Here is a 10,766-nt window from a genome sequence, read left to right on the forward strand (position 1 = left end):
ATTTTTTTTTCGTAAGCTGTAAAACAAACATAAAATATACTGGGGACATGAAAATGACTGTTTTTGTGAGAATGNTAATTTAATAATCTCATTAGAACATTAGAATTATTATTTATAACATTTATTAATGGCTAATTAACTAGACATAAATTTAAATGCAGTTTTCGAAAATCGTAACTCATTAAAAATTTGCTAACAGGTAGAATCCCAGTGACCCTGACACAGAACCCGTTGGGAACCCCTAGAACATTATTTCGAAACTATTGCTATATAGTACAGCACCCGAGATGATTGCAGGGCTGCTTTTTTTCTAAACATTTTCAGAAAATTTTCTGTCAAAAATTAACAATGTTTTCTTATTAAATGTATTGATTTAAAAATACGATATTCTCACCTAGCATCCATTTGCAAGAAAAAATATCACTTGTAGAACCCAATGTGTTGAAAACAAGGGTATAGAAAATTTATTTGGAATAATACAATGAAATGGTTAAGAAAAATACATATAATGAAAAAAAAGGAGTAATACAATCAAAAATCTCATACCTCTTTTTGTAAAATTTAAATTTATTCAAGTGAAAAAACTTGCGAATGATGGCATAATTATATAGAGCAATAACTATATAAGTGTATTGATAAGATTGTTTCTGAAAATAGTGTTTTTCAAGAGCAGGGTGTTAGTGTTCATAAAAGTAAGAAGTGATTTACTTTGCTGAGCGTAGACATGTATCTTTGACATGTAACTTTGAGTTGTATTGGGATGATTCCCGCCAGTATCTGTACTGCCTCGGTACTTGTGGTTGAGTAGGCTTTTGTCAGAGTAAGCAATGTAATTTTTTGAAGAGATTTAAGTTTATCATTAATCTTTGTAGTATTCCTGTACCTGACACTGGCGGAGTAAAGAATGATTCGTTCACTTGCCAGAAGATATATTCTTTTAAGTATATGTGGATTGAGGCCCCATGTTGCTCTGGCAACTCTCCTGATTCCCTGATTAAATCTTGTAATTCTATCTTTAGTATCATTAAGATGGAGGATCCCAGTTAGGCCCGGGTCGAGCGTTACTTTCAAATATTTTAGGGTTTAAACGTTCTTATTATTACTTCTGTCGTTAATGTTTAGTTTGATGCATGGAAATCTGACTATTTTTTTGTTGTTTTTCGAAAAAGTGATCAATTGGGTTTTTTCTTTGCTAAAATTAAGACAGTTAGACTCGGCCCCAGGCAGAGAGTAGAGAAAGAATATAGGTCACCAGGGAATCGAAATGGTAAAAAATCGGACAACCGACCATAACAAAAAGGTCATCGGCAAAAGCGATGAGCTTAAATTAACTGTGAAAAAAGTGATCAATTGGGTTTTTTCTTTGCTAAAATTAAGACTGTTAGACTCGGCCCAGGCAGAGAGTTGAGAAAGAATATAGGTCACCAGGGAATCGAAATGGTAAAAAATCGGACAACCGACCATAACAAAAAGGTCATCGGCAAAAGCGATGAGCTTAAATTAACTGTGAAGAAATTGATCATTTGGGTTTTTTCTTTGCTAAAATTAAGACTGTTAGACTCGGCCCAGGCAGAGAGTTGAGAAAGAATATAGGTCACCAGGGAATCGAAATGGTAAAAAATCGGACAACCGACCATAACAAAAAGGTCATCGGCAAAAGCGATGAGCTTAAAATCACTGTGATTTAAATCAATGAAATTTGTAAAATCTATATGATTAGAAAAGCTAAATGCAGTATTGATTAAAATGAGCCACAGGATAGGACCAAGGTAAGAGCCCTGTGGCACCCCTATGTTGGCAGCTTTCTCGACAATAATATTACCCTCACTATCATTAAACATAATCGTTCTGGTATCCAGAAAGCTAAAGATACACCCGGTAATGTTATCCGGTAATCCGAGACCATTGATGTTATTCTTTAATATTTTCCAATCTGCTTTGTTGAAAGCATTTTCAATATCCAGAGCCACCCCTACAGTATGCTTACCGTGAGCTTTGTTTTCTACAACGGTATCAGTGATCCTTTTAATAGCATCTTCCATACTCCTCCCAGATTTGCAGCCATATTGGTTCTCATGAATAATATTCTTATCTTCCAAGTAAAACACTAGTCTTTTGGTTAAGAGTTTATCTAAATTTGCCACAGACTGAGAGGAGCGAATCCAAAGGTATATATTTGAAATTTTACAGGGGCCTAGGCCAATAGGCACATACGCCAAATACAATGGATCATTAAAATAGGTCAACAGACTCTTATATAAATAAAATACAAAAATTATATATATCTAAAATACAAAAATTATTAACTCTTATATAAATAAAATACAAAAATTATATATATATATAATACAAAAATTATTAACCCAATTATTAACCCTGAGACAACCAGTAAAAACTGAGTGAGCTGTGAGCCAGAGCTGGGGGACCCCTCAATACAAGACAAAAAATCCAACAATGGCACCAAAAACAGCCGTAAATACAAGTCATAAAACTACCAAAAGGTGAAAGGATAAAATAACATAAATGAATATAGTGCTAAAATTGATAGGTTAAAACTGAGACAAAATCACAGATGTATACACTTGCCAATAGGGCATTGAAAGGATCCAGCCAATCAAGCCAGCTTGAATCATGCTGGTAGAACCAAAATAGTGAGGGTGAAGTAGTAACAGGTAGTTAAAATGAAGAACAACAAGTAAGGCACAGTAAATTCAATTAAGGTACAAAAAATACAGAGGATAAAATACCAATAGATACTAAAAGGTAAGAGCTAAAAGGGGGTGTATAACAGTCTAAAAACCGTGTGTAAAATACAATCGCAATGTAAAATACCAAATGTATTAAAATCCAAATGTTGTAAACAAACCTAAAGCATGCATAAAATGCAAAGGCAAGTCAAAACACTAAAACGGCAATGTGTTCCAAAAAAAGTTTTGGCAAGGTGGTTAGATCAAGTAGGTTAAAATTTTAGTTATTGTCAATTTCGTTTATTAATGCCATATGTTCCTCAAGAGTAGTTTTAATGATAATCTTAATAATTTCTCTACAGATCTTGTCTGCAAAAATTTGTTGGTCTGTTTTTTGGAAGAAATAATTTTTTTTGGAGTGTCCGGTACCGATCACAATTATATAAAAGATGCTCTATGGTTTGTCTTTGGTTACAGTTTGAGAAAATATCTGATTTATTAAAAAATTTGTTTTGGTGAACTCCGAACGCTCCGTGCCCCGTCAGAAATTGGTTAAAATAGAAATTAGTTTGCAACCTTGTAATTGACGGGGTCTTAATGAATTTAAATGTATGCCTGTTTTTCTCAGAATTTTCCCGATTGGTTTTCCACCTTGCCATTAAATATTGTTTGATTTCGGTTTTGGTTTGTTTGGGGGTCTTCCGAACCTGGAGATCTACACTGTCAGAACCAATGACATCCTTTGCTGCCCTGTCTGCCTCCTCATTGCCCTGGATCCCCACATGTGCTTTTACCCAGTTCAAAATAGTGCTCTTATTCCAAATTTTTTTGATCTCTTCTATAAGTTTGGAACTGGATTCTGGGTCAGCCAGGGCCTGGAGGGATGATAGTGAGTCTGAGAAAATCGTTGCATGTGTAATATCATGTTGACGTAGCCATATCAGGGCAGACTTGATTGCCAACAGCTCTGCAATAAATATGTTGGTGTTATCAGTGACTCTGGTGGAGGCTTTAAAAATCGTGATACCGTTGTTCTTTACTATCATTGCGTGTGAAGTCCTGAATTTATTCGGACAGTCTGCCTCCATCCGAGAGCCATCAGTGTAGATCTCCACTCCCTGATCTTTAGGACTGCTATATCCCCAGGGCAAGACAAAGTAATCTGACGGATGCTCTAGGGCTGGTTTCTCAAAATCTATGTTATTAACAAAATCAATAGATAGAATATAATTTATGTCCTCGAGTCTCCAGCCCCACTTCACCCTTTTGTAAAAGATGTCCTCCACGATTTTCAGACTAATTGGCATAACACCCGCCAGTATCTGGATTGCCTCTGTGCTCGTTGTAGCATAGGACTTCCTGATAATTAAGAGTGGTATTCGCTGTATACTGTTTAATTTTTCGTTAATTCTCCTAGTATTTCTGTACCAGACACTGGCGGCGTAAAGTATAATTCCTTCACTTGCCTGGAGATATCTGCGTTTCAACAATTGTGGTCTGAGACCCCTTGTAACTCTGGCGACTCTCCTAATTCCCTGATTAAAACCTGTAATTCTGTCTCCAATATCGTTTAAGTGTAGAATTCATGTCAGACCTGGGTCGAGGGTCATCCCTAAGTATCTCATCGTATTTACATTTTTGATATTGTTTGTATCATCCGGTCTAAATTTAATACAGGGGAGTCTTGCCATCTTTTTTTTATTTTTTGGAAATGTAATAAGTTGAGTTTGTTCTTTCGAAAAATTTAATTTGTTGTGTTCGGCCCAGTGTGAGATGTGGGATAGAATATGAGTCGCCAGTTTATCAAATTTATAAAAAATTGGACCACTTACCAACAATAAAATATCATCTGCAAATGCAATGATATTGAAATCTTCATGGTTAAAATCAATAAATTGGCTAAAATCTATATTACGAACTAAATTAAAAACGTCATTAACTAAGACCAACCATAAAATGGGTCCAAGCGACGAGCCCTGTAGTACACCAATGTTTAAGTTTCTTTCTACTAGAGTATCGCAATTATCTCCATAAAATTTAGCCATTCTATCTTTTAAGAAGCTGAAGACACAACCGGCCAAATTGTCGGGCAATGCCAATTTGTTTACAGCGTTCTTCAGGATTGTCCAATCTGCACGGTTGAACGCATTCTCGATGTCCAGAGCCACCCTAATGGTATTCTTATTATCTGATTTTTTTCCACAGATGATATCAACAACTTTTTTAAATGCAAAGGTATATATATAAAGGACTACCTTTATTGTAGAAATTCTTTATAAGGAAATAAATGTTTAAATTTTTCGGAAACGGATTTTGCATTCTTTTGAATCGTATACTGTCTAATGGATCATAAATTAGCAGCGTTGATTGAGCGGCTAATAACAGAACTTTCATTCAGAGATTTCTTTAGTGGTTGCGAAACAGCTAGTTTGGAAGTTTTAGACTTTAATAATATTTGAATTGATGGCATTATTATAAGATTGAGAGGGAAGTGGCGAATAATATAAGCCTACGAATTGTTTAGAAAGAGTAAAAATCTACTAAATTGAATTTATTATACCAAGAATCACAATTGATAAACTACTACTTTAAGATATATATTCGCTGCACGGAGCAAGTTGGCATTATGCGTTTCCAATAATCTTGGCTACGCCGGTCACCAGAGACCCCCATGGCATTCAAAGTGTTAATTGTATATTAGCTACTATGTCATAAATCAGTGCCAAGAGCAGAGTTGCTAGTTTGATGATTAGCTGTAAGCTAGTTAGGAATTCATTGTTATAAAGCATTTTTTTGGTGTGGAAAAGGTAAAGATCATAATCATTGCGGTATCAAATCTTTGCGTAAAATATCATAAAAGTAAACACTTATCCATAAATTAACTTTTACTATGTGTTTTTGTAATTTGTTTTGAAAAAAACCGACGATTTTAAATATACCAATTAATCAGAAAGTTTCAGCGGTGATCTCTTGACTTGATTTAATTTGATTTTAATGAAAGGAAATTCGAAATAAATCTGTAATCAAATTGTTTAAACTTTGCTTGCGCCGTAATTTTTTTTAAAAACTTTTATACCAACCTCCACTCCCCATTCACCCTCCACAACTGGAATTGCAAAAAAGAAATTACACTAAACCTATACATTCATATTCTGTCCAAAAAAAAAAAAAAAAAACTCGATCATATTTCGCCAGTTTTCCCGAAAATAACTCGTGTTACATCTCGCTAATTTACAAGCCAGCGAAAGACTCGCATTCTTTTTTTTTGGAAATATTTGGACCATGGTAGTTAGCCCTAATTGTAAGGCGAACTTTTAATCTTTATTCTGATTATTATTAATTATTATTTAATTTTTATTTTAATATCTATTTCTGAAATATCTTGGTCTCAAATCTGAATGTATTATAATTTTATTATTACTCTTAAAAAAGAACTGCAAAGTTATAATTTTATACTACCCTTTACTATGGAATCACCCTCTGAACTTTTAAAAATTTCGTAAATTTGTATTTTTTTCAATTTCATTTTATTTTACTTTATTTTATTAATGTTTCCTTAAAACTTTATATTAATGTCTCCTCTAAGGTCGGAACGTGGGGGCTTTGGAAGGCAGAAACCGCGAGCAATGTTGAAAACCATACACATTAATATTACATTAATTAGCATCTTGATCACAATAATCCTAATATAATATGAAATTAATTTAATGTCTGTGCCCTGCTATCTTTAGATTTTACTGAGATCCATCATCTTCAAATACGAGAAAAATAGCTGTGTAAACAAAACTGCGTAAATAAAACGCAACTCGAATGATATGAATGGTAAGTTATGATTAAAACAAGGCGAGGAACATTTCATGCTGAACTCTATTTCCTGGTTCTTTGTTTCTATTTGAAGAGCATTCAGAAATATATATAATAACTTTCATTTTAATATTAAAAGAAAGTTTTTTATTGAATCTTATATTCTAAAACATGCGCAGCTGATTTCCATTTTCTTTTGTATTGCAGCAATAATAGAAACATTGCTTTTGTGCTGCATAATTTCTATTGCTATTGTTTTTTCTGTTTATTGAGAAGTTTTTTTGCGTTTGCTTCACTAAAAAAATAGTTTATTATTTATTATGTATTCATTTTACACAGACTGTAATTTGTCGGAAAGAAAACTTGCATGGACTGGACGGAAGCGGATAGATATATTCTTTGGAATTTGAAACCTACATCTTTGAGTTTAATATTGTAAATTTTAACCTGTGTCCTTTAACTCGAAGCAGTTGCGAAATATTTTTGCTTCCCAAAGTAAGTAACCAACAACTATTATCTGAGAAAAAACCATCTTTGTTCATTCGGGTAGTGGTTACATACATGCAGAACTCAAAAATTCTTAGAAGTACTACATGCCTGATTCTAATTAAAAATCACCTGAGAGCAAAAATTTTTAATGAGAAGTAAGTTAACCAGCATTATTTATTTCTATTTCTCTTTTATCAGTGACTGTGAGCAATACCTATTTGTTAGCTTTGAAAATTTCTTCAATTTCTTGACATTAATTTTTTAATACTTCTTAATCTTATTATAATTAAATTAAATCAATAATTTAATTTTTGTAACATTTTATAAAAAATCGAATTTAAATACCTTTATTATTTTCGTAGCAATCAAATGAAAGCGTCAATTTTTTAATTCAATACAAATGTATAACTCAGTGATTCAGCGTCGCGACCATTCGAATATTAAAATCTATTTTTAATTTTATTTCTCTTTAAGCTATTTAAATTCTCTAACGTAAAAAAATGTGTCGGTTATTTAGAAATCTAACGGTCCTTTTGGTGATTAAGTTGTAGCCAGTTTATTTAAAATTTAATATTGACAACACGAGCTTGGGATTAGTTTTGGCTATATAATTCGTCAAATTTTTTATATCTTTCCATGTTCTTAAGCATCCCTTAACAGCTATGCGTTTACTAGTAATTTGAACTTGGTGTTAAAACTGGCGTATTTATTTATTTATTTACTAAGTTTTTTAAATTTTATATCTGATGGCATATTTAGCGTTTTGGAAGTCTGATTTCCTCCGACCTTTGAAAGTGTCNCCGTTTTCTTTAACTCGAAGCAGTTGCGAAATATTTTTGCATGCCAAAGTAAGTAACCAACAACTATTATCTGAGAAAGAACCATCTTTGTTCATTCGGGTAGTGGTTACATACATGCAGAACTCAAAAATTCTTAGAAGTACTACATGCCTGATTCTAATTAAAAATCACCTGAGAGCAATAATTTTTAATAAGAAGTAAGTTAACCAACATTATTTATTTCTATTTCTCTTTTATCAGTGACTGTGAGCAACACCAATTTGTTAGCTTTGAAAGTTTCTTCAATTTCTTGACATTAATTTTTTAATACTTCTTAATTTTATTATAATTAAATTAAATCAATAATTTAATTTTTGTAACATTTTATAAAAAAACGAATTTAAATACTTTTATTATTTTCTTAGCAATCAAATGAAAGCGTCAATTTTTTAATTCAATACAAATGTATAACTTAGTTATTCAGCGTCGCGACCATTCGAATATTAAAATCTATCTTTAATTTTATTTCTCTTTAAGCTATTTAAATTCTCTAACGTAAAAAATGTGTCGGTTATTTAGAAATCTAACGGTCCTTTTGGTGATTAAGTTGTAGCCAGTTTATTTAAAATTTAATATTGACAACACGAGCTTGGGATTAGTTTTGGCTATATAATTCGTCAAATTTTTTATATATCTTTCCATGTTCTTAAGCATCCCTTAACAGCTATGCGTTTACTAGAAATTTGAACTTGGTGCTAAAACTGGCGTATTTATTTATTTACTTACTTAGTTTTTTAAATTTTACATCTGATGGCATATTTAGCGTTTTGGAAGTCTGATTTCCTCCGACCTTTGAAAGTGTCACGAATTTGTTTTATAAAATCATACCTAAAATGAAACTGCCTTTATATAGGTATAACAGATGGCTTGATTTTGTTAATAAGTGCCTTTTTTAAATTTTAAACTTGACCATATTTGTTAATTTTTAAAAATTTTCCTTAATATAACAAGCTGTTAATTCAAATCTTAAAAGTAACCCTATTTTGGTACAAATGCTATGTACAAAGAAATTTTACAATTACCAAAAGTCATGATAATGCGTCTTAAATTAAACCCCTATTATTTTTAATAAATAACGTGTTTCTGTTAAACACACATTAATAAAACCCCCTTATTTTAAAAATTAATAAAACCTCCATTATTTTAAATAAAAAATAGGTTTTCTTAAAAATTTGCGAAAAATCCTAGTTTTATTGCGAAAAATCCTAGTTATAAATTAGCGAAAAATCCTTAACCCCTTGGGGACGGTTGATTCAGAGAAGCATTCGTACAAAATCAGAATCAAGTTGTAATTAAATAAAAAACGGGAACTTAAATGTAGTCGTTGCTAATTTGACAGATTTACTTTGCTCTTACTTTCATTATTGCTAGATTAATCATATATATAATCAATGTTAATTCAAAGTATAACTAAATAGTTTTATTTTGAACAAAGTAATGGCGAATTAAATAAATCAAACAATTATAACTCCGCCCACAGATAAACTGCTAAAAAATTACTTTGATTACCAGTTTTATCTTTTGACCCTGATTGATACAGATTTATGCTGGCACGTATTTGTGACAGTCGGCCCGAAAGGGTTAAGGCTCTTTTTTTTCTCTATATCTCAGAAACACAATTAAAATTAGTTTTTATAAATTTCCGCCATCCTATTTATTAATGGTTTATTATTTCAGTTTAATTTACACAATTTTACAGATGTTATTATATTGGATGTTCTAATACCATGTGCAATCTATAGTATGCATATTATTGCTGTTGGTGCTATATATAAGAGCACGAAAGAGAGAGAGAAAGAGCGATTCGTTATCAATTAGACAAGATTTAAAAACCGTCTCGATTAACAACTTTTGTTTTTTCTAATTTATTGTTTGAAATCCTTTGTTTCGTTCTTGTGAGAGCTAATATTAGTGAAATAAATAAAAAAACTTTAGATAAATTAAATTTTTTATTGGTTTTAAGAATCCTATTCTTGATATGTTTAAATTTCATAATATGTTAGAGAATTTAAAAAAAAATTTCAATTAAAATATAATAACATAATTAAAAGCTATAAATATAATAAACTCTTAGTAAAACTATTTTTAACTATAATGATATATACCATAAAAACTGGAAGCATTTAATTACTCCATTATGAAATAGAGGAAGTTTTGGAATTTATTGATGAATATCATATAATTATTATTACTAGCAATTTATTATTGAAAATTTAGAAATGAGAAATTTAAAGTTATAAAGCACCAAGATTATATCTTTTTACCAGATATTTTTTTATTTTTAAAATACGTTCTGAATGATTTTAAATTGTTTTTATCTAAAGATTTCCAATAGATTCTTTCTACGTTTTGGTCTGTCTTCAAAATGGAAATGGACAATCTATCAGAGCTTAAAAATATCTTTCTTCTTAATTCTAAAATATATGTAAATAACTGTAATTATTCAAAAAAATTTTTAACTGATCCTGGTATTAAAAAAGTTCTTTAGAATTTTTTTAATTACCCGCTTACATTAAGCTAACGACAATTATGCTATATTCTGTAAAAATTCTAAGTTGAGCTTGTAAATCAGGAGTAAATAAATAGTAACATTTTAAGTTTAACAAAGTAAATAATATTATGATTTAAAAAAGATTTTTTGATACGAGGTTAATAATTAAAATTAATAATGTACGATTGCCATACTTAATAATCTGTCTAAAATCTCGTTGCTAATTAAATTTAAAAGAATCACTTGTAAATCTAATAACTACTTAATAAACATAGCAATTTTTTATATAACAACTTGATTAAAATTATTAACAATATTATTAAAGAAGGTTTATCTTTGATTATGACCAAAAAAAGACAAAAACTATTTAAGATTTTATTAAACACAACATAATTATATCTTCAGCGACATTTTATTTCCTGTTTCTCTGTAATGGCATTCCACTTTAAAAACTAA

The sequence above is a fragment of the Parasteatoda tepidariorum genome, unplaced genomic scaffold (genome assembly GCF_043381705.1).
Source record: "Parasteatoda tepidariorum isolate YZ-2023 unplaced genomic scaffold, CAS_Ptep_4.0 HiC_scaffold_417, whole genome shotgun sequence".
NCBI lineage: Eukaryota > Metazoa > Arthropoda > Arachnida > Araneae > Theridiidae > Parasteatoda > Parasteatoda tepidariorum.